We start from the raw sequence: 20393 nt of genomic DNA on the forward strand, positions 1-20393 counted from the left end.
CATTCAAATTCATAAAAAACATAAACAAAAACATCAATAAAAAAATCATAAATATCAAACATAAAAAAGTGCCTTAAGCCTCAGCTCTTGCACAGCAGTGTCATTTGTGTTCAAGTGGGGAAACTACAGTGGGCCCTTATGGCTGGAGGAAATAACAATATTAGGGACTGTAATATCAATATTGTAATGTTTTAAAATGTCTTGATATATATCTAAATATCGGTTTTTTTGCACAGCCTTAATTTTAATCCATTTCTGCCTTTCCACTCAGGAACTGAAACCAATGTGAGCATTTCAGTTTAACAGTGTAGTGTGCCAGAGCATGCCTGCCCTCCACATATATTGGCAAACTATGACACCTTTGACTCTTGGCCAGTGTTAATTTTGTTGACGAAGTATTTTCGTTATAATTTTCGTCAACAAGTTTTCACTGACGAAAACGAGACGTTAACTAAATAAAAATTAAGTGATGACGACGAAAACTAAATAAAAATATATTGACATTTTCGTTGACTAATAAAAACGAGACGAGAATGTGAGTGAGGGACGTTTTTAGATAAGATCCAGTCAGAATTAATCTTCTTAGACACACACGCACATTTGAAAAGTAACTGATCCACCTAGTGACGCGGGATGTGCGAGTACACGACATCATCATCACTGGGTTTCTGTCTGACTTAAACTATAATGAAATGGCAACAGCTGGGAGAAAACAAAGAGAAGATATATGGGTCAGTTTCATCTTTGATGCAATGGCATTACTGCTAAATACAGTTTTTATCTTAAATATTTTGGAATTGCTCTTTTGCTTTAAAGAATGACGAATGTCATATGCAAGTTATAAATGATGCATATCTAATTTTTGGTCTTTTATGGAAAGGCCATATTCCATATATGTTTAATGAAACTTGTTTTTCATTTAATTTTAATTTAGAATATTTTGTATATCACAATAGTTTAACTAAATTACACTTAAATTAAACCCAATAGATTTTAAAATCTACTGTAGATTTAGTCGACTAAAATCTTATGCTATTCAGTCGACTAAAACTAGACTAAAACTAAAACAAAGCAGATGACTAAAATATGACTAAAACTAAAATTGCATTTTAGTCAAAACACTATGACTAAAACTAAATTAAAATCTGCTGTCAAAATTAACACTGCTCTTGGCAGCTTAGGAGGTGCCCTGAACAGCATGGCTTTGACAAACATACTTTACTGCTGTAACTAACCTTAAATAGATTATACATGTACAAATTTAAAAATTAACATTTGTGTATTAAAACCAATTTTAAAATGTGCTTTATTTATTTTTTAAACAAATTTCAAGATTGACTGAGAACCTTTGTGGAGTTGGACAAAATCCAAGCCCAACCAGAAAGCTTTCTGTTAGGGTTGGTAGTTGTGTTTGTGCTTTCTCTCCCTCCCTCTCTGTTTCAGAGGAGTTGGTGGTGAGAGGTTGATGAGACGCAGCTGCAGCGTGTTAAGTGATTGGCCATCTACTTGAGCAGACCTTCAGTTGTTGGAAGATACCAGTCTGTGTTCTTTGCTTCACTCTTCACCTTAGTTAGTTCATGCCTCACCTTCTGTATTCTTCAGTCTCCTGCTTCCCTGTAAATAAATTGTTACTCTTCTTTAGTCTCTGCAATGTCTGCAATTTAACTGCATGCCACTAAAACCATTACCATTCACCTATCCCCAGCTGGCAGCAATAGAAGACATGCTGAGGAAATTGCTGTTAGTTGTTTTAACTCTTTCTAAAATGAATTATTTTTTCATTCGTAAATAAAAATGAACTACAATTTGTTTTGTAACTTGTTACTGTTTTTTGTCTAGATCAAGAAGGAATACACAAACTGGGAACAATTCTTGCCTTTGCCACATGTGTCAGTACTGTTCCAAGCCACTCCACAACTTTCAAATAAATTTCTTCACCAAGAACATGATGCAGGAACTACCTCAAAATACATTATTGAGTTTAAAGTAAACATGGATTTTGAATGTGCAACCCACATCATCTCAAATTCACCTGCATTTGAGGCAGACTGAAGAATTTCACCATCAACTCTGTTCAGGTTGTCATTGGACAGTTCTGCATACTTCGATGGTTGAATGCCACCCTGCTGTCTGTGCATATAAAGAGTCAGAGTGCTTACTCCTATGCATATGCCAGTGTTTTGCCAGTTCATTGCAAGGGAGGTTAAATGAGAGATTTGCTCCCCATGAAATGTTGTATTGAGGTCTGAGTCCAGTCCTGACAGGTGGTGGCAACAGAGCATAACTGTTTTCAGATGAGATTGAGATTGAGACAGAAATCTAGATAAAGTCTAAATGTGATCACAAAGTTCTCCATACAGCCTCTCCTAAACAAAAGAATCTGTAGACTGTATTTGTTCAATACATTTTAAAATCTTATTTTAAAAAATGTCTTTATCATTGCTACCTACTAAAAAAATACATAAATAGAACACTGCACTTGAAAACAACACAGTAGGGCTTTGCATCATTGCTGTTATTATCAGGCAAGAGGTTCTTACACATGTTTTTTGGTTTGAGCATGTTTAAAGAGGACCTTTCTGTCTATTAATGCCAGTATCTAAAAACACACAGTCAGTGCACAGCCAAAGACAGTGACAACGTTACTGTGGGAGCAGTTTCCAACAAGGGAGAGACACACATAGAAGCAGTCCAACAACAGGATTGTTGACTGCAGGCACTGCGGCCTGAAAAATGTGCCCAATGTCCAGCTTATGGTAAAAAGATCCAAGGGGACCACTTTGCCAAGCAATGCTTCTCAAAAAGAAAACACAGCTGAAGATGCTGATATAGGTGAGACATTTTTTGTTGGCTTGGTTAACTGTGAAAATGAGCCAGAAACAGAAATAAATGCCATAATTGAAGACAAATGGACAACACCATTGGCAGTCAATGGGACACTTGTCACATTGAAACTAGACATCGGTGGTAAAGCACATCTGATCAAAGAACGAAATCTGCTCTTTTTAAGACTACAATGGACAAAGGATTCAGAGTTTTGGCATATGCAGGTTGAATATTATGGTGAAAATAAAGTGCACCAACTATGGCTCTCTGTTGGGGCTGAAGAATATGAATCAGTGTTTGGTGATAAAGTCTATGAAAATCAGTTGCAGTTGAAATTAAAGGCCTGGAAGGTGTCTGAGTTTATGTGGATGACCTAATTGTCTGGGGCTCTACAACACAAGAAAACAAGGAAGGACTGAGACTGCTCGAACAAACATGAAAGCATGGGCTTAAACTCAACAGGACCTATTTGCCAGTTTGGAGTGCAAGAGATTCTGAGAGACAAGCTCTCAGCACAAGGTGTTCAACCTGACCAAGAAAAATTCAAGGCAATAGAGCACATGCCAAGACCCACAGACAAAACAGGAGTGCTTTGCATAATAGCAATAGTGAACTTCATCAGTAAATTAATTCCCAGTCTACAGTATATGGTTTACCCTTCTCCACTGTAGAAACAGATCACCGCCCACTAGTTTCTATCATCAAGATGAGCCTTAATGAAATATCACCAGGAATTCAGCATCTAATGATGAGAATGCAGACATATGGCTTTGAGCTGGTTTATACACCAGCACCACCACCACTCAAACTCACATAAACATGGTCTCTGCTGCACTTCCTGTGTCATGCATGAAATCTAAACAAATAGCTGATGAGACTGCACAACATACAGAGCTGCTGGATTATTACGCTTGTAATTGTTTTAATAACCCACTAAGACATTTATTCAGTTCACTTAAGATACCGTTATCCTTTGCAAGTTCAGCTGTTGAGCTTAATTCAAAATAAGAAATTATTGAAGGATTGCAGAAAATGAAGTATTCAAAGAACTGAAGGACCTACTTTTCTAAGCGCAGTGATCTGTCAGCCTAGTGCTGTCCAGTGCATTTTCAACAGAGTGATCTCAGTTGTGACCACTTGGTGGTAGCAGAGCTCACACTCTAAACACACATGCAGGTCTGCCTGTGCAACCAACACCTATTTCTATGAATGGCTAACACTAATATTGTTGGTGTTTTATGAATCCGCAAATTGACAAACATACACTCCAGCTTATTCAGGTCACTGTTCAGTGTTCACTGTTCAGTAATGCACTAAATATGATCTAATAAAAGAAAATACATTCATGTGAAATGTATTACTGAATACCTTTTGTTAGGCTACTTCCAGTATATTTTGCTGCTAATATTAAAACATAATATAAGTAAAATTTTGACAGCGGACCTTTACTTGTAACAGTATTACTGTGGTATTTACTGTGGTACTTTTTTATGTTAAAGGACCTCAGTGTTTCTTACACCACTGTATATGTAAGTAAATAATTGTATTATATAATGACAATTAATCACATGACCGATTAACTCGATTTTTAAAAATTATTAACTTTTAATTTAACAAATTAGAGCCGGTCAAATAATTATTAATTGAACTGTTAATGGAAGTGCTTATGTTTAGCGTATCGTGTAATAAGGTTTAAGGAGGCTTAAATATTAATTGTGCAGGACATAGAGCAAGTAAAGAACATTGATATGGTATGGGGGGGTTACATCACAGCTTGTTTAGCCATTTTATCCATCCATCCATCGTCTTCTGCTTAGCCGGGACCAGGTAGTAGGCAGTAGCCTAAGCAGGGACGCCCAGACATCCTTTACCCTGGAAACCTCCTCCATCTCATCCGAATGGCACTTTCCCGTTCCCGGGCCAGGCAAGTGACATAGTCCCTCCAGCGTGTTCTGGGTCTTCCCCAGGGCCTCCTCCTGGTGGGACATGCTCAGAACACCTCCCCGGGGAGGCGCCCAGGAGCAGAGGCTGTACTCCGAGCTCCTCCCAGGTGACCGAGCTCCTCACCCTATCTCTAAGGGAGTGCTCGGCCACCCTGGGGAGGAAGCTTATTTCAGCTGATTGTAACCGAGATCTTGTCCTTTTGGTCATGACCAGAAGCTCATGACCATAGGTGAGAGTTGGAACATAGATTGACCGGTAAATCGAGAGCTTTGCCTTTCGGCTCAGCTCATTCTTCACCACAAATGACTGGTACACCGACCGCATTGCTGCTGCCGATGCACCGATCCGTCTTTCAATCTCCCACTCCGTCCTTTCCTTACTCGTGAACAGGATCCCAAGATACTAAAACTCCACCTGAGGCAGGGACTCTCCCCTGGAGATGGCAGGCCACCTTTTTCCGGTTGAGGACCATGGCATCGGACCTGGAGGTGCTGATTTTCATCCCCACCGCTTTGCGCTCAGTTGCAAACCGCCCCAGTGCACACTGAAGGTCCTGGCTCGATAGAGCCAACAAAACCAACTGGTAAGTGAATCGCTTCCTATTGCAAGCGTGTTGTGCTGTATAGTTCGTTTGCAGATTAGCAATAGACTAGCTTTAGTCTAACACACCAAAAATAACTAAACTCTCTAAACAATGAATTTAACCGCTACACATTCTGGTACTAGTCAAGTACCTTTCTATTTTGACCGGTAATATTGCTATTTCCAGACTTCGTTAGCCTACCGGTTAGCTTAGCTAGCTAGTAACATCTCTCCCTCTCCCTCTCTCTCTCCTGCTCGGTGTGCCACATGTTTAGTTATTCCTCTGCCTCCTTTAGCGATAATGATACCTGTAATAAGTGTAAGGTTGGAGGTTTGGAGGCGAGGATCACTGATTTGGAAGCTCGGCTCCGCACCTTTGAACAAAAGCCAGCTAGCCTAGCCCCGTTAGCAGGTGTGGAGCCACCGAGCTCAGGGTCTGTTAGCGGTCCAAGGGCAGCTCCGGAGCAGCCCGGAGAATTAGCCTGGGCGACGGTCCGACGGAAACGTACTCCTAAGCAGAAGCCCACGGCTCATCACCTGCCTGTTCACGTTTCTAATAGATTTTCCCCGCTCAGTGACACACCCGCTGAGAAACCGACTCTGATAATTGGCAATTCCATAGATAGATTGATTCCATAGTGGGCGGATGATTCCAGAACCAGATGAAAGCTTGTCAATTGATTAATCAATGTAGGGCAGTTGCTCCAAATTAGATATCATTCATGAGGACATATCAGGGAACCAAGAATTTCCAAATTCTCATCTATTGGCTACTGATTGTATTGAGTAACTGCATCGTGTATAAGGGGAGTGACAGTCAAATAGTGAGCTCCCCTGTGAGGGCATAAACAGGAAGGGTGTAGTCTCACGTGTCTAATCTGCTGTAGCCAGTCAGAACTGTTGCTCAATAGGGTGTAACACAGAGTTAGCATTAATCTCTTAGAATACATAGTGTTCTAGTTGACAGGGTTGCTGGGCAGAAGAAGACTGAAGCCACCTATAGGGCGTAGGCTCATCGGATGGGATGCAATGTCGTGCTGAGGAGCCACCAACGATGGGAGGGCTAAGTTTAAGTTTAAACCACGGTGCTAGATAGAAGCACATTTCCATATATAAGTTTGTATAATGCTAAGTTAGGCACTTCTCTAGTTGTGAAGTTGGTTGCAGGTAACTGCTTGCAGAAAACGAACAAGTTTACAGAAGCTAGAGACACCAGCGACCATAGTCAAATGTTTCCTGGGGCCGGAGTGGGCAACATCGACTCAAATCTGAAGCTGCTGGCTAAAGCTAATCGTAAATATGGAAAAATTGATATTCACGTCGGCAGCAATGACACCCGATTACGCCAATCGGAGGTCACTAAAATTAATGTTGAGTCTGTGTGTAACTTTGCTAAATTAACGTCGGACTCCGTAGTTTTCTCTGGACCCCTCCCCAATCTGACCAGCGATGACATGTTTAGCCGCATCTCGTCGTTCCGTCGCTGGCTGTCTAGGTGGGAGAGACAGCAGGCTGAATTTGTGGCAGCGGCAGCGAGTAGTTGCACCTGCAGTGGCACCCGGAAAACATAACTTATTTATTTATTCATTTAATTGATTTGTGACTGCTGAGAAGACAAGAAAAGCGTAGACTAGTCTACACGGTCATCAATGTTCTGGTGTATATAAAAATGTACTGTTTGATCCTTGTCTTATTTTAAGCATCAAACTCTAACCTCGCATTGCTATACATTTTTACTACAGCACCACCTACTGGTTAAGAAGTCATACACCAATCTATTTCTGTATTAGCACTTTAAATATCATGTGGCTCCAAATATTGACAATAAAAATAATCACAGAAAACATTGCAGCTTACGCCATATTTGAGAGTGTAGACATGAGTGTCACCTTAACAACAATAGGAAAACCATCGGGGAGGTGTGGAAATAGGCTACGTAAACAAAGTTATATTTAGGTTATTTAGTTAAATGTGCCTTTGCATTTTTTTTTTGTTTAAAAGAGGACAACAATAACAGTGTGGCTGCTTACGCAACATGGGGTGTCAATAAAAATGTCAGTGGCATCGCCGGCTGCCACTTCTGGTGCCGCTAACACTGCGCAAAATACAGCAGCACCCAGAGATGCCACTCGTGGGGCTGCTAACTAGTACTAAAATGTCACAGCACCTCTTAAAATCCTGTGGCAGCTGCTGTGGCACCTCTTGAAATGCAGTGGCATCTGTAGTGGCACTTCCGGCATTTTTAATGGCACTTCTGGCGGATGCCACTGCAGATGCCACTACTCGCTGCCACTACCACAAATTGAGCTTGGCCCTGCTGCTAGGTTGTGTCCAGTAAACGATGTGGACTTCATAGACAATTGGGCCACTTTCTGGGCAAAACCCAGTCTGGTAGTGAGGGATGGCATCCATCCCACTTTGGATGGTGCAGCTCTCATCTGTAGAAATTTGGTCGAGGGTATTAGCCAACCTAAAGTTTGACAATCCAGAATGCAGACCGTGATGCAGAAACTCAGTTTAAAACGCCTCTCTGCAGTTTCCTTAGAGCCGTCACCCCCCTCAAACCACATAGAGATATTCCTAAAAACCTAACACAAATTAAGACCACTCCTCTTATTGAACAGAAAAACAGAACAGTCAGATGTGGATTATTAAATATTAGGTCTCTTTCATCTAAATCTCTGTTAGTAAATGATTTGATAACTGATCACCAAATTGACTTTGATTCAATATTAGATTCAATTGGTTTCACTCAAAATCTTCATAAACCCACTCACTTTTTCAATCACACCCTTGATCTTGTTCTGACCGATGGCATTGAAATTGAACATTTAATAGTTTCTCCCCCAAAATCCTATTTTGTCAGATCATTCTTTAATAACTTTTGAATTTAAGATAATGGATCATGCAGCATTTGGAAGAAAATTCCACTACAACAGATGTTTATCTGACTACGCTGTTGATAAATTTAAGATAATGATTCCATCTTTATTTACATCTATGCCATGTGCCAACACAGTGGAGGGCAGCTGCCTCAATCCCACTCCCTACCAAATTGATCATGTTGTTGACAGTGTTGTTTCACTGTGTAAAACACTTGATACTGTGGCTCCTCTGAAAAAGAAGTTAGTGAATCAGGGAAGATTTGTCACGAATCAGAAGTCTGGATCACAAAATTATCCACACAATTATCAAAGAGTCAAAAACCGACTTTTATTCTTTCTCTTTCTTTTTCTTTTAAGAAGTTCTGAAGAGGGAGGTGATGATATGAGGACCAGTTGGTGGGGGAAAAGAGCAGGATGGTTAGTTATTGTCGAAGTCATCATGAGTCAAAAAACAAAAAGGCGTTCTCCTGGCGAGGTTTCCAACACTCAGTGTAGAAGGTCGCGGGAAAAGTTCCAAGTACAGCGGTCTTGACGTGGGGTCAGCAACAGACAACCTGGCGGTTGGTTCATGAGCGAGGCATCCTACTTATCTGAAATCAAAGAGCAGACAGGTGAATTCAATTAGGAATTAATTTAAGCGTGACAGTCAAGAACGAGTGGATCCTGTTATCTATTCAAAATAAGAGCATGATCGCGGAAATGGTTCCAATCCAATTTATTGGACAGATTCCAGTTTGTTTATGTCCATGATGAACCTTCCACACGAACAAGTTAGTTATGGAGTTCCACAAGGCTCCGTGCTAGGACCGATTCTGTTCACCCTGTACATGCTTCCTTTAGGATATGTCATTAGGAAGCACTCTATTAATTACCACTGCTATGCAGATGACACTCAGTTATATCTATCTATTAAACCTGTTAACACAAACCAGTTAACCAGACTTCAAGCCTGTCTAACTGACATAAAGGCCTGGATGACCAGTAACTTTTTACTTTTAAACTCAGAGAAAACAGAAGTCATTATATTTGGGCCAAAAAATCTCAGAAATAACTTTTCTAAAATTATAGCTACCTAAATGGCATAGCCCTGGCCTCCATCACTACTGTGAAAAAACCTTGGAGTTATTTTTGACCAGGACATGTCCTTTAACTAACACATAAAACAAATCTCTAGAACTGCATTCTTTCCAAAATTAGGAACATCCTGTCTCAAAATGATGCAGAAAAATTAGTCCATGCATTTGTTACCTCAAGGCTAGATTACCGTAACTCAGAACTATCTGGATGTCCCAATATCTCCATAAAAAGCCTCCAGTTAATCCAGAATGCCGCAGCCAGAGTCCTGACAGGAACTAGCAAGAGAGATCATATTTCTCCTATATTAGCTTCTCTTCATTGGCTCCCTGTAAAATACAGAATAGAATTTAAAATCCTTCTTCTCACATACAAATCCCTTCATAATCAAGCTTCTTCATACCTTAAAGACCTCATAGTACCATATTATCCCAATAGACCACTTCGCTCTCAGAGTGCAGGTCTACTTGTGGTTCCCAGAGTTTCCAAAAGCAGAATGGGAGGGAGAGCCTTTAGCTATCAAGCTCCTCTCCTATGGAACCTGCTCCCAGTCTGGGTTCAGGAGGGAGACACTTTCTGTACTTTTAAGGCTAGACTTAAAGTCTCCTAGACTTAGGGCTGGCTTCAGGTAACCCTGAACCATCCCTTAGTTATGCTGCTATAGGCCTAGACTGCCTGAGGACCATCGGTGCACTGATATTGCTGATGTGCAGTTACTGATCCCACCAACCTTCAGTGTGTGTCTATTTGTTGTTTATTATTGCTGTTCTTTTCTCTCCTCTATCCACTCACCCCAACCGGTCGAGGCAGATGGTCGCCCAAACTAAGCCCAGTTCTGCTGGAGATTTTTTTTTTCCGTTAAAGGGAGTTTTTCCTCTCCACTGTCGCTAAGTACTTGCTAATAAGGGATTTGTTGGGTTTTTTGTTTTTCTAAAGTGCCTTGAGATGTGTATTGTGATTTGGCGCTATACAAATAAATTGAATTGAAATTGAATTGAAAAATAACATCATCTGCAAAAAAACCTGTGGTCCATCCCGTCCCTGCTTGCCCCTAGAGATTCTGGTGACAAAGGGGAGCCCTGCCAGAGTCCACCATGCACTGGGAACAAGTCTGACTTACTGCTGGCAATGCGAACCAAGCTCCTGCTCCGGTTGTACAGAGACCAAAAGACCAGAGAACAAAAAGCCCCGGACCCCATACTCTCAGAGCACCTCCCACAGAATGTCGTGAGGGATGCGGTCGAATGCCTTCTCCAAGCCCACAAACCATGTGAACTGGTTGGGCAAACTCCCACAAACCCTCAAGCACCCTGAAGGCAAGGCAAGTTTATTTATATAGCACAATTCATACACAGAGTAATTCAAAGTGCTTTACAGAAATCAAAGACCAGTTAAAAAAACATAAGCAAGAAATAATAATAAAAGTTAAAAATTAATATTAAAAGAAACTGAGTGCAGATAAATCACTTTGGATAAAACACTGTCAGTTGTCATATGTTATATGCCACACTAAAAAGAAAGGTTTTTAGCTTGGACTTAAACATTGCCAGAGATGAGGCTTGCCTAACATCATCAGGAAGACTATTCTAGGTTTTAGCTGCATAGAACTGAAACACTGCTTCTCCCTGTTTAGTCTTGACTCTGGGCACGAGCAGAAGGCCTGTCCCTGATGTTCTCAGAGTTCGAGATGGTTCATATGGCATCAGCATGTCAGAGATGTAATGTGGTGCTGAGCCATGAAGAGACTTATACACAAGCAGTGCTGTTTTGAAATCTATTCTCTGAGAGACAGGAAGCCAGTGCAGAGATCTGAGAACAGGAGTAATGTGATTGTACTTCCTGGTTCTAGTCAGGACCCGAGCAGCAGCGTTCTGAATGTACTGTAGCTGCCTTACAGCTCGTTTTGATAGCCCCGTGAACAGGCCATTACAGTAATCTAACCAGCTAGAGATAAATGCATGGATGAGTCTTTCCAAGTCTGGTTTAGACATGATCCCTTTGATTCTGGCAATGTTTTTGAGATGGTAAAAAGTTGACGATGTTAAAATTGTTGTTAAAATTCAAGTCTGAGTCCATGATTACCCCTAGATTTCTAACATGATTTTTAAATTTTAGAGAACGAGACTCGAGGTGACTGCTGACACTTTCTCTTTGTTTCTGAGGCCCAAAGATGATTATTTCAGTCTTGTCACTGTTTATTTGCAGAGAGTTGTTTTGCATCCACAGAGTGATCTGTTCAATACAGCTGTACAGTGAATCGACTGGTCCGTATTCACCAGCTGTGAGTGAAATGTAAATCTGAGCGTCATCTGCAGTTATGGTAGGACACATTATTGCTGTGTGTTAACTGGCCTAATGGAAACATGTAAAGATTGAACAAAAGGGGTCCCAAGATGGACCCTTGGGGGACCCCACATGTCAACACAGTTACCAACTTCAATGAAATACTTCCTGTCTTCAAGATAGGACTTAAACCATTTAAGGGTAGTACCAGAGATGCCTATCCAGTCCTCTAACCTTTGTAACAGGATCACATGGTCCGCTGTGTCAAAAGCAGCACTTAGATCCAGCAGTACTAAGACAGAGACTCTGCCAGCGTCTGTGTTCAGACGAATGTCATTTGTCACCTTGATGAGGGCAGTTTCAGTGCTGTGATGGGGCCTAAAACCTGACTGAAAATCATCAAAGCAGTTGTTTAGCATGAGAAAGTCAGGAAGTTGTTGGTAAACAACTTTTTCAAGGATTTTGACTAAAAACGGCAGGTAGTTGTTCAGTACCATGGCATCAAGACTGCTCTTCTTCAGGAGAGGCTTGATGACAGCAATTTTCAAGGCCCTTGGAAATGTTCCAGACTGTAATGAGTTATTAACTAATTGAGTGAGTTGTGGTAACAAACTGGTTAGTACTGATTTCAGAAATTTAGTGGGTAAAACATCAAGGCAACAGGTGGATGAGCTCAGACTGGAGATGATCTCTTCAACTGTTATGTCATTTAATGGTGTAAAGTGTGTCAGTTCTACCAAGTGTTTCCTGGATGACTGCAGAGTTGGTATCTGCCTTGTGCAATTTATTGTTTGTTTAATACCCTGAATCTTGTCATTAAAAAATAATGCAAATTCATTACATTTAGATTTTGAAATGAGTTCCAGTGGCAATGGAGATGGAGGGTTTGTTAACCTACTCACTGTAGCAAACAGGACACGTGAGTTGTTACTACTGTTGTTGATGATTTCAGAAAAATACATTTTTCTCCTTCTACATAGAGTTTCATTGAACACACACAGCATCTGCTTATAAATGTCATAATGAACCTGGAGCTTTGATTTACGCCATCTTCGTTCAGCCTCCCGGCACTCCCTTTTCTGTGCCCTGACCGAGTCATCATTTCTCCACGGTGGCTTTTGCCTGTTCCTGATTAATTTATCCTTAACAGGAGCAATCACATCTATGACATTTAGTACACTAGAAGTATATGAATTCAACAAATCTTCAACATGAGAGAAAGTGGTATTTTCAAACCTAATCATCTCCATAAACAGTTTCCTCGTGTTATCATTTATGTGTCTTTTCTGAACAAGTGTAGGTCCAGTTGCATCTTTGGGAATTATGGACAAATCAAAAAAGACACAAAAATGGTCAGACAAAGCAACATCAGTCACAGTGATATTAGAAGCGTTAACACCCTGAGTAATGACAAGGTCCAGAGTGTGACCTCTGGTATGGGTCGGCTCTCTAACGTGCTGGCTAAGGCCATATGTTTCAAGGACAGCAGAAAGTTCTTTGGCATATCTGTCACAGGCCTTATCCATGTGAACATTAAAATCACCTGTAATAACCAAACAGTCAAATTCTGTGAGGACAACTGAAAGCATCTCAGTAAATTCATCAATAAAATTTTGACAGCATTGGGGAGGTTTGTAAATGATAATAAAAAGTACAGAGGGAGATAATTTTTGCTCCATTTTAAAAGATACATACTCAAATGATAAGAACTCCCCAAATGACAAACTATGGGTAACCATATTATCCCTAAAAAAGGCACAGACGCCACCACCCTTTTTGTTTTCTTGTGTTTCTGATAGAAATGTAAAATTAGGTGGGGTGGATTCAATAAGAACTGCATTTGCTGTCCTGCTATCTAACCATGTTTCTGTTAAAAACATAAAATCAAGATTGTAAAAGGAGATAAAATTATTAAGAATGATTTGTTACATAGAGATCTGACATTGAGCACTGCAAGTTTCAAATTAGATTGAATAGGACCTGAAACTATCTGTCTGCAAAAGATTAGAATTAGATTCCTCTGATTGGACAGTCTAACTGTCACTTTTAGCCACTCTGCGTGTTTTGACTATAGCTATAGCACTAGGGGAGAGTGTTCTCTCCCTGGGCCTCAGGTCGATAAGTGGTTTATTATGGCTATAAGTCCTAGAACAGCAGAGGCCCTGGGTGTCCTAGTTGCTGATAGCAGCATTGATGCTAGTCAGGATCTTTTGTCCGGGAGCAGGTGGGGGGGTCTGACAGGGGTGCTCTGAGGAAAGACAGGTGTAGGTGTTGGCCGAGGTGGTCGAGATGGTGGAGTTTTAATTGATTGAGGGACATAGGTCATGCTCCTGGGTGGCAAAGGGGGTGGTGTTTGCTGGGGGCATGAATTCACTGGTGTTGATGATAATACCCGTGATCTTGCCAGGTTAGGGGTAAGAGGCACCATTTTAATTCCTGATTTCACCAAGGTTTCCAAATGATTTGGAAATCCCATTGGTGAAGCCGGGGATGGGATAGTCAATGATGAGTCTGCAGAGGATGCGGATGTAGCTGGGGGGGCCCAGGGCAGTGGACGGGGCACCATTGAAGGTGCTGTTGAGGGGGGATCCTTGGGTGATGAGGGGTCCGTTCCTGGTGTGGTGTGAGTGTTTACTTCACTCCTCTCTTCTCTCAGAGGAGCCGTTAGCTGTTCAGACGGCCATCCAGACCCAGTGTGGTGTCTCAGAGAGTGGAGGAGGTTATCCGTTAGCCGTCTCACTCCACTCCTGCTCAGATATGGGCCCTTTCCCTTGAACAGGTCGTCGCGTTGCCAAAACAGGTTGAAGTTATCAATGAAGTGCACTCCTCCTCTTATCTCACAGGCCTTGGACAGCCATGTGTTCAATGCAAGCAGCCGACTGAAGTTATTAATCCTCCTGTCAATGTTTAGGAGAGGCCCACTGACAAATGACTGGATTTTCAGTTTGTCAAGTTTCTCTAATAATTTATAGAAGTCCTCTTTTAAAACCTCTGATTCTCCCTTTCTGGTGTCCACTGCACCCACATGCAGGATCAGCTGTTTGACTCCATGGTGTTTTGAGATGACCTGGGGGAGGAGAGCTGCTATATCAGTGACCATGGCACTTGGATAGCTGCATGTAATAATTCTGCTGTTGTCTATGTCACTGATAGCACTGTCTCCAAGCAGAAGGATATCTCTGTCCTTCACATTTGTCACAGATTCTTTGTCTCTGTTTCTCTGACTGGCTCCATGGCTCCTGTTTTTAAAGTTATTGCTTTTTTGGTTTTCAGTCACAGCAGACATTTCTTGCTCAATAAGATTTAGTTCAGACAGTGGTTGAAACCTGTTACTGAGCTGTATGTTTGTTGATGCTACATGTGGTCCTGGGGTGCCACCATTCTTCTTTCTAATTCTGTGACGCTTTGGCTTGGCACCAAGTTTATGCCAGGTGGCTTCATTTTGATCTATTCCCACTCTTGAAAGTTTTGGGAAACACTATCGTCCAGGTTCAGAGTAGCGTTTTGGTCAACATAGCACTTATTATTGATAGTAGGTTTCGGCTTCTTACCACTGGGTCTGAACAGAAGTGTGTCGTGAAGTCCTCTTTCAGATTCCAGAGCAAGAATCTTCATTTGTAACACATTGATTTCCTCAAGATATATCCGGCAGTTTTGGCACAATGTGTTTTCTTTTCCAGACATGTTGAAATATTTATGTTGAAAACAATCCATGGCTGTAGTCCCTTAATAGGTCAAAGTGTTAAAAAGAAAAATAAAATCCTCCTCTCAAACACCAAGGCATAGACTTTCCCCAGGAGACTGAGGAGTGTGATCCCCTGTAGTTGGAATACACCCTCCAGTACCCCTTCTTAAAAAGTGGGACCACCACCCCGGTCTGCCAATCCGGGGGTAGTGTCCCCAGTCGCCAAGCGGTGTTGCAGAGGCGTGTCAACCATGACATCCCAACAACATCCAGAGACTGAGATACTCAGGGCGGATCTCATCCACCCCCGGTGCTTTGCCACCAAGTAGCTGCCAAACTACCTCAGTGACTTCAGCTTGGGTAATGGACAGATCAGCCTCTGACCTCCCAGCCTCTGCTTCCTCTATGGAAGGAGCGTCGCCGGGGTTGAAGAGATCCTCAAAGTATTCCTTCCACCATCCAACAATGTCTCCAGTTGAGGTCAGCAGCTCCTCACCTCCGGTGTAAACAGTGTTGGCAGAGCACTGCTTCCCCCTCCTGAGGCAACAGTTGGTTTGCCAGAATTTCTTCGTGGCTGACCGATGGTCCTTATCCATGATTTCACCAAACTCCTCCCATACCAGAGTTTTTGCCTCCGCCACACTTGGACTGCCGGTACCTATCAGCTGCCTCTGGGGTCCCCCAAGCCAGCCAGACTTGGTAGGACTCCTTCTTCAGCTTGACGGCAGCCCTTACCTCCGGTGTCCATCACCGGGTTCGGGGAGCAGGTGGATCCAGAGACCTTACGACCAGAGCTCCAAGCTGCTGCATTGACAATGGAAGTGGAGAGCATGGTCCATTCGGACTCAGTGTCCCCAGCCTCACTTGGGATCTGGTGGAATCTCTCTCGGAGGTGGGAGTTGAAGACCTCTCTGACAGAGGTTTCCACGTTCCCAACAGACCCTCACAATAGGTTTAGGTCTGCCAAGTCTGAGCCGCTTCCTCCTCTGCCAGCGGATCCACCTCAGCACCAGGTGGTGATCAGTTGACAGCTCTGCCCCTCTCTTCTCCCGAGTGTCCAAGACACACGGCTAAAGGTCAGGTGACCCGACCACAAAGCCGATCACCGACTTCTGACCTAGGGTGTCCTGGTGCCATGTGCACTGATGGACCCCCTTATGCCCGAACAGTGTGTTTGTTATGGACAAGCTGTGACTAGCACAGAAGTCCAACAACAGAACACTGCTCGAGTTCAAATCGAGGAGGCCGTTCCTCCCAATCACGCCCCTCCAGGTTTCACTGTCGCTGCCCACGTGAGCATTGAAGTCCCCCAGCAGAACAATGGAGTCCCCAGTTGGAGCACCTTTCAGCACGCCTCCTAGAAACTCCAAAAACGCCGGGTACTCTGCACTACTGTTCGGCCCATAGACCGTAACAACAGAGAGAGACCTATCCCTGACCCAAATGCACAGGAAAGTGGCCCTTTCATTTAGGGGGGAAAACTCCAGCACGTGGCAGCTGAGCTGGGGAGCTATAAGCAAGCCCACACCAGCTCGCCACCTCTCACCGTGAGCAACTCCAGAGTAGAAGAGAGTCCAGCCTCTCTCAAGGAGTTGGGTTCCACAGTCCAGGCTGTGCGTGGAGGTTCAATATCAATTCAATTTTATTTGTATAGCGCCAAATCACAATACAAATCATCTCAAGGCACTTTACAAAAACTAAAACTAAAAACCCAACAATTCCCTTATGAGCAAGCACTTGGCGACAGTGGAGAGGAAAAAACTCCCTTTAACGGAAGAAAAAAACCTCCAGCAGAACCGGGCTCAGTTTGGGCGGCCATCTGCCTCGACCAGTTGGGGTGAGTGGATAGAGCAGAGAGAAAAGAACAGCAACAATAAACAACAAATAGACACTGCAAGTTGGTGGGGCCAGTAACTGCACATCAGCGATAAACAGCTCCAGGACCAGGGACACCTGCAGAAGGTACAGAGAGAGAGAGAGAGAGGGAGGGAAAGAGCACAAACTAGGGGAGAGAGAGAGCACAAGGTTAGTAACATTCAATGGTGGATTATACATGAGGTGGGAGAGAAGAGGGGGGGGGTTAGGGTAGGGGAGCTCAGTGCACCGATGGTCCTCGGGCAGTCTAGGCCTATAGCAGCATAACTAACTAAGGGATGGTTCAGGGTTGCCTGAAGCCAGCCCTAACTATATGCTTTGTCAAAGAGGAAGGTTTTAAGTCTAGCCTTAAAAGTACAGAGAGTGTCTGCCTCCTGAACCCAGGCTGAGAGCTGGTTCCACAGGAGAGGAGCTTGATAGCTAAAGGCTCTGCCTCCCATTCTGCTTTTGAGAACTCTGGGAACCACAAGTAGGCCTGCACTCTGAGAGCGAAGTGGTCTATTGGGAGGTGAGCCCAACTATTTCTGGTCGGTACTGCTCAATCTCCCACACAAGCTCAGACTCCTTCCCCCCCAGCGCGGTGACATTCCATGTCCCTAGAGCCAGTCCAGCATCCAGGAATTGGGTCATCGAGGTCCCCGCCTTTGACCACTGCCTGATCCACACAGCACTGGCCTCTTATGGAGCTCGCTCCGCCACCAAGGGACTGGAACTGGCTGGAGCTCGGCGTGGATGCCTTCGCCGTAACTCCGAGGGACTGGAACAGGTTCGTCCTCGGCAGGGGCGCCTTCGCCGTGACACCGAGGGACTAGGACTGGCTGGACAGGAACAGGCTGGACGTCGGTGCAGAGGACCTCACTCTGCCGCTGAGGAGCTGGAACTGGGGCCTGGACCTTGGCCTGGACTCCTTCGCTGTGACGCAGAGGGAAAGGAACTGGCTGGGGCTCGGCGTGGGCACCTTCGCCGCGACGCAGAGGGACTGGAACTGGCTGGACATCGGCGCGGACACAAGACTCAGATACAAGAAAACGGAGGATTACTGTCCAGGGACGAAACGCCACTCTGAGGACAAGCAGGCAAGTAGGCAAACAATAAGTACAGGGAGACAACACACTGCTTCATCCACAGTTATCTAATTAATGCTACGACAAAGAACAAAGGAAGGCAGGTGGTATATATAGACAGAACTCATGAGTAATTAACACAGGTGAAAACTATCAACTAACAAGAAACAAAGCTACCCACAACTAAACTAGGGAACACAGGAAACCAGAACATCAAAATAAAAGTCTGACAGGAAACAGAAAACCTATGCTCATAACACCTGCGTTTAGAGCCAAGAGGGTTTGCAGTTTCAAATTCATTGCCGTATATCTGAATTTGTAAAGCACTGGGATGTTTTGAGAATAATGGATGACTCTGGAAGTAACTTCCATCATAGAAGTCCTCAAAATGTGATTTCTGCCTTCCTGTAAAGTCTTTCTACATTTCGACACAAATTTTAATGATTCCAAAATTGGGACATGTTTCTTTTACTGGGACCTGATCATAACATCCTGTTTTTTTGTTTCTCCTAGTGTCGTATCTCATGCCAAGAATAATTTTGACAGGCTCAACTACACCCCATTTGTCCATTTGTTAAAATGATTTCTTTTTGTTTCACTAAAACATAGAAAAGGGACTCTCAAAATGACCTAAACTATCTTAAACTGTTGTTGTAGTGTGCAGTTCAGGCCTGTTGGATCATTGTGTGGAGTAAGTCATAGTTCTTAGTTGTAGTCTGGAGTCTACACAGGCTAAACAATTAAACATATTAAGCTGCTGAGAAGAATATGTGACCCAGACGAGACATTTGTTCCTGTCAACAAACCCTGTTTCAACAGTAAAGGTTTCCTTAGCTCTTTCTTCAGTGACTGTGGCTCTCAACACCACAGTCTATTTTGCAGAGATCAAACTGTACAGTCTGAGTCTCATCACTCCAAAGGACAAAGGTAGGTACATTACTATTTGCTCTCTTTGTTCTTTGGTCTAGGCTTTACTTCAGTGCTGTTAACGGCACCTCCTGGCTGTCGCAATCCCTTTCCAAAAAGTAAAAGTGACATCACTATGATCAGCGCTATGACAGTCAGAATGCTTAACGTCAATCTCATCCCACAATATCTTCTAAAGGGGTGCCAGGGTCGATATATTGGACCCTCCGTGGCAAAATGTACTTCTGAGCAGTCTTCTCCCCAGGTCACTCTACTCCTCACTCACCTAATTCCCCTGGGTGTGGTTGGTTTCTTCACTGGTTTGAGACGAGTGGTCCCTATTAGTCCCACCCCCCTTGGTAGCCAGACTTCACCACAGGTTAGTTGGAGTTTAGAGTGAGTCCCTGCTGGTTTGACAGAATTACTCAGACAGTACTTCTAGTGAGTTAGATGAATCCAGGACGGCCTTTCAGCAGTTCTCACAGCCATGGGTGTGGACAGCAGTACTTGGTAAGGTCCTTCCCAGTGTGGGTTTGTTTGGAACTATTGAAGCATACATGAACCACGTGACCGTGTGGCGGCGAGATAAAACAGTGTCGTCACTCATATAGTATTTTATTTTAATTTTATTTACATCTTTCTTAAGGTAATGTGGTGAGTGGTGGGGTGGCGCTCTAGCGCCCTCTGGTGGTAAGCCGCCACTGCTAAACTGTAAAGCTTAAGTAAATACACAAGTGTATGTGACCTCAAATACACTGAACATGTGAAGGAATTCTAGTGTGTAATGTTGATATGGATTCAAATAATTAAAAAGAATTGGCCCTGTGATGGACTGGTGACCTGTCCAGGGTGTACCCCTGCATTTCACCCAAAGACAGCTGATAGACTCCAGCAGATCCCTGTGACCCTGGTTAAGGAATAAGCGGGTATAGATAATGGATGGATGAATAATTTTTAAAAAATATATAATTCTGCATGCACCATGGGTGTAAACTTTAAAAGTATTTCAATGGTTGGGCTAAATGTGTGGTTCAGGTGAATTAAACTGCTGCTACATTTTATTTATGGAAAACTGAAAGACTGTAAAGATCATAATTCAGCTCTAACTTTCTGTTTTGGACTTGTTTTGTATTTATTTCCTGTGGTTCCCTAGTTAGGCTTTAGTTTTGATTGCTTTAATTGCTTTCACCTACATCTACTTGTGTTCCCTGGTCCCCCCGCCCCCCATCACGTTTGCTACCTGCCCATGTGACCTGTGTCAATGCAACA

Source organism: Mastacembelus armatus, chromosome 10, assembly GCF_900324485.2.
Source record: "Mastacembelus armatus chromosome 10, fMasArm1.2, whole genome shotgun sequence".
Taxonomy (NCBI): Eukaryota; Metazoa; Chordata; class Actinopteri; order Synbranchiformes; family Mastacembelidae; genus Mastacembelus; species Mastacembelus armatus.